Below are 5743 nucleotides of genomic sequence, written 5' to 3'. Positions count from 1 at the left end.
ATCGTGATAGAAAGAAGAAATAAAATTTATACTTTTAGTATAGCGAATTTTTCTTATCCTAACCAACTTAGTTGTTTACCTTTTGGAATATATATATATATATATATATATATATATATATATATATATATATATATATATATATATATATATATATATATATATATATATATATATATATATATATTCAAAGGTTTTCCAAGATCTTCAGATTGTGACGAATCATGTGGAAAGGGCCTATGTAAGGGGGCATTAGCGGTGGCTTGCTAGTGTGGTTGGTTGTACAGGAAACCATTTGTTACAGAGTCCAAATCTGTTGGTACGGGTTACATAGCTAGGGGCTTGTAAGTCTGGTGGTTTGGAGTAAATTTTCCCCCAAGGTAAGCGCTGGAGATTGTCGGGGGAGGTTGCAGACTGAATAATTATGGCAGTAACGACCAACGGTCCGCTACATACCATTTCACCTGCCTAGACATCCAAGGCATATTTAGAAGTGGTCCTTAGTTGTAGAAGGACCCGGGAAAGCTGGGTAAACCAGCTGGAGTCCTTGCAGTGGGACATCAAAGCTGCTCGAGGGTGCGATGAAAATGATCAACCATTCAATAGGCATCAGAGTTGTAGACGGTTGTCAGATGTAGGGTGATTCAAAGGATATTTTCTAATGATGTCCACAATTGAGAGGTGAAAGTGGTACCCCTCTCAGAAGTAATATGCTCAGAAATACCAAATCTTGCTATCCATCCCGAGAGTAATGCTGATGTACGTGAGGAGGACGTTGTAGATTCCATGGGAATGGCTTCAGGCCAACAAGTGGAGCAGTTGATGATGATAAACTGGTAACGATGTCCTTGTGATACGAGTAGAGGACTTTCTACATCGACGTGAATATGGAAAAAATTACGCTGAGGTTGAGGAAAGGTGCCCACTCCTGAATCTGTGTCAATGTACTTTTGAAAATTGTAATGAAGTACAGCATCCCCAATAATGAAGTGCCAAATGAACTTTGTGTTCAGTAGCTGTACAGTAGATCGGGTGAGGGATGTGAAAGGCCATTAATGAAATCAAACACCTTTCAGCGCATAGGACTAGGTATCCACAGTCGAGTTCTACCAGTGCTGACATCACAGAGGAGGGCGGCGTTCGAATCATTAAGGGGACGTCTTCTCAAAGAAGGGATGTGCTGGATGTCCTACTTGCTTGGTAATCTGAATCTTTTTGTTAGGCTTTTGCAAAGGCATTGTAATTCATTCCCAGGTGAATGATGGCCAATATTGGTAACGGGTTTAACGTTTCTAGGGATATGTTGATAGGTACAATTGTTTTCAGCCACGGCGGAGAGTTGACGTCATTGATAGGCAGACAAGGCGTCAGACTGTCAAGTGAAGGTATACACCAGAGGTATGTGGTCCATGTAATTGACAAAGTGCGTACCTTTTGAAAAGTGATAGCCAAATTTACCACGAGCCAATTGCGATTGAGGGTGAAGTAGCGACATTCTTCCTTGGAGAGTTTTATACTGAGGAAGGCCATTTGGCAGGTAGAGCCATTAACCACCTACATTAGCACTGCACCAATAGTGACGTTGCTGACATCGGTAAAGAATAGGAGAGGTACATTTGACACAGGAAAACTGAGAGAAGCAGCAGTTGATGGGGCATTTCTCGTGTTTCAGAAGAACGCTTCTTGAAAGGGACCCCAGTTCAGGTCTTTCGGCTTACCCTTGAGGGAGGGGTAGAGGGGGTCAAGAGTGGTGGCGAAGGCTGGCAGGAAACAGAAATAATAGTTGATCAGGCCCAAGAATTCTTGCACTACTTTGACAGTGAAGAGGGTTGGAAAGTTCTGAATGTTAATGCGTAGGCGATAGAAGTGTTCCTCTTTGGAGAAAGAGAACCCAAGTATGTTGTCCACGTAAAATTTTCAGAAGAGGGAGGTCTACTAAGGTGCCACACATGAGCCATTGAAAAATGGTCCCAGCATTATGATAACCAAACCAGGATTAATTAAACATGTATGTACCGAAGGGGGCTGTGATGGCCGACTTGGGGATGTCTTTCGGGTTCATGGGCACCGTTCAGGAGGTCGAGCGTTGATAAAACCTTTGCTTTGTGCACATAGGAGGTCACGATAGTGATGTTTGGGAGGTGGTAGTGATCCGTTTCTGTCTGCATTGTCAGGCGCCTGTAATCTCCACACGGACGCAGTGAACCATCTTTCTTCAGGATGATGTTACAGTGTGACGACCATGGGGTTGAGGCCTTTTGGCAAAGGACCATTTCTTCCATATTCAGTGGATGTTTATTTAGCAGCTACCAAATGATTCAGTGTCAGATGCCCGAATTTGGTGAATACTGGGTGCCCCGTTCCCTTGATATGGTTATAAATACTATGTTTGGTGGGAACTGTGGGCGTTTAAAGAAGTTTTGGACGGAAAACTTCCCGGTACGATGTTAGGCAGTGGGAGTAAGCATTCTTTTGTGCACTAATGTAGAGAGTGAGGTTGGAGGGGCATGTTGAAGAGGTGTCTAGGAGTTCGTGTTGACTAATCATCAGTGAGTGGCATCCACTAGGAGCTGCAAATATGAGAAGAAATCTGCATGAAGGATTGGTAATGTAACATCAGCAATGAAAAACTTCCGGTTATATTTGGCACTTACAAATGATATTGTGAGGGTTTCATAAAGGTGGGTGGGAATCGCAGATACGTTGGCAGCTACCAAGTGGACACCAGCAGACTTAGACAGACTACGTCATGTCTTTGACAGTAGCCTTGGCAGAAGTCAGCGGCAAGTACCCGTGTTTATCAGAAATCGCAAGCCCGTACCTGCATACTGTAAAAAGAAGAGAATTGTGGCAGGGGAGGCCACTAACAAAAGCGATGGCCTACATACACATTTTTTTGGCCACTGATAAGCATTCAAACATTTCTTCACAGTAGCCCCTTAACTGCAGTAGCAGTAGTGGCCGATGGATGGTAGTAATCGGCTGGAGAGGTTGGTGGTTCTGGCATTAGTGAGGGGTGGTATATGTTGGTGGTGGGCCACTTTGTTGCTGCTCTGGCATGTTATCGGGTGGGTGTCTGTGTCCTACCACATTCATGTCAGCTTCGGTCAAGGTTGGATAGTTGTCCTCTTCGTCAGAAGTGGAGGTGTTGATGGAGGTCTCGAAGGTGGTGAAGTGGCTGTCTATAAGGGTGTCGACCTTAGTCATCAGGTCCTACATTTGTAAAATATCAACATCAGGGATGGCAGCGAATACAGGTTCAGGTAGGTATTGTCCAAACAGGGCATGAACTAGGTTCACTTTATAAAGAGAACCGTCTCTGGTAGGTTACAGGCGAGCGATACTGGTCATTTCCTTGATTGCGAGCAAAGCCTTTTGGTCAACCAATGGTTGTTGAGAGAGCTGATAAAGCTTGGCTCTATAGGTAGATGGCAATGATGAGTACTGCCTCAGGAGGCATGTTTTGAGGGTGTCGTTCATTATTAGGGTGCCCCTTTGTTTGCAAAGCTAATCAGAGATTAGTGGAAATGTGTTCCCGGGGATCACCAGAAAGACAGTCTGGTTTACTGCTTGAGCGAGACACGCCCTTGATGCAAAACTGGACTTCGGTTCTCTGGAAGCAGGTGAATGCTTCTCCACTAGTGAAGGGTGTCAGTTTCATTTAGGTGGCGTGTGTCAAAGAGTCAGGTTCGGTGAGCAGCATCATCAAACACTCGGAAACACCAGTGAGAGAGATGACAAGAGGGAGCGAGTCCTCCCGTGGTCACAAATTGTGCGGGAGAGCCATTAGGTTTTAACTGAGAGGCGAAGTGAATGTAGCTAACAATATTTCAATGGATAGCAAGTTTATATACAACAGGTTGAGGACAAGAAGGTCACAAAAATTGAAAAAAATAATTCATGAACAGACAGCCTTAAACAGGTTGTGTTAACAGTGAAGTGTAGAGGGAGATATACAGTAAAAATCAAATTCTGTTACAGTCTATGAGCATGATGTGGAAAACTTACGGTACGGTATTTTAAACTGTGAGAATGATATCATATATAAGGATTATATATTTTGCAATTAAAGTTAAATTTATAATACTGTTTTTTACCATCTTATGATGAATGTAGGGCACCAGCCGAGAAGGGTCTACATACTGCTCCCCCCCCCCCAACATGGTAGAATGAAACGAATATTTTCGAAATTATTGATATGGTCATTTATACAAATCTGAGTGGTAATAGTTTATAAATTAGGATAAAAAATTTAGGTTTTACATACCTTTATCCATTACATTTGTTCTTAAGGGATACATAAAATTATTTACAGTATGCTGTCACATCCCTGGTTCCAATTATCATAAATCATAATCGTGGTATCTAAATGTGTTTATGAAGTAAAAGAATTTTTTCGTGAACTTTTTATTCACCGATCACTGACTAGTTTTCAGTTGCAAAACTTATGCAACAATTTATTAATATTATTATCATTATTACTATCCAAGCTACAACCCTAGTTGGAAAAGCAGGATGCTATAAGCCCAGGGGCTCCAACAGGGAAAAATAGCCCAGTGAGGAAAGGAAATAAGGAAATAAATAAATGAAGAGAACAAATTGACAATAAATCATTCTAAAAAAAAAGTAACAACGTCAAAACAGACATGTCATATATAAACTATTAACAACATCAAAAACAAATATGTCATAAAAAAAACAATAAAAAGAATCATATCCGCCTGGTCAACAAAAAAAGCATTTGCTCCAACTTTGAACTTTTGAAGTTCTACTGATTCAACTACCCGATTAGGAAGATCATTCCACAACTTGGTAACAGCTGGAATAAAACTTCTAGAGTACTGCGTAGTTTTGAGCCTCATGATGGAGAAGGCCTGGCTATTAGAATTAACTGCCTGCCTAGTATTACGAACATGATAGAATTGTCCAGGGAGATCTGAATGTAAATGATGGTCAGAGTTATGAAAAATCTTATGCAACATGCATAATGAACTAATTGAACGACGGTGCCAGAGATTAATATCTAGATCAGAAATAAGAAATTTAATAGGCCGTAAGTTTCTGTCCAACAAATTAAGATGAGAATCAGCAGCTGAACACCAGACAGGAGAACAATACTCAAAACAAGGTAGAATGAAAGAATTAAAACACTTCTTCAGAATAGTTTGATCAGCGAAAATCTTGAAAGACTTTCTCAATAAGCCTATTTTTTGTGCAATTGAAGAAGACACAGACCTTATATGTTTCTCAAAAGTAAATTTGCCGTCGAGAATCACACCTAAAATTTTGAAAGTCACACCAATTTAAAGAAACATTATCAATACTGAGATCCGGATGTTGAGGAGCCACCATCCTTGACCTTCTTACAATCATACATTGAGTTTTGTTAGGATTCAACTTCATACCCCATAATTTGCACCATGCACTAATTCTAGCTAAATCTCTATTAAGGGATTCACCAACCCCAGATCTACATTCAGGGATGGAATTGATGCAAAGAGAGTAGCATCATCTGCATATGCAACAAGCTTGTTTTCTAGGCCAAACCACGTGTCATGTGTATATAGTATGAAAAGTAATGGGCCAAGAACACTACCCTGAGGAACACCGGATATCACATTCCTATAATCACTATGGTGCCCATCAACAACAACTCTTAGAGATCTATTTCTTAAAAAATCAATAATAATGCTAAGAAACGACCCACCCACTCCCAACTGTTTCAGTTTGAAAACAAGGGCCT

This window comes from Palaemon carinicauda, chromosome 17 (genome assembly GCF_036898095.1).
Source record: "Palaemon carinicauda isolate YSFRI2023 chromosome 17, ASM3689809v2, whole genome shotgun sequence".
Taxonomy (NCBI): domain Eukaryota; kingdom Metazoa; phylum Arthropoda; class Malacostraca; order Decapoda; family Palaemonidae; genus Palaemon; species Palaemon carinicauda.
Note: the sequence above shows the minus strand (reverse complement) of the source record.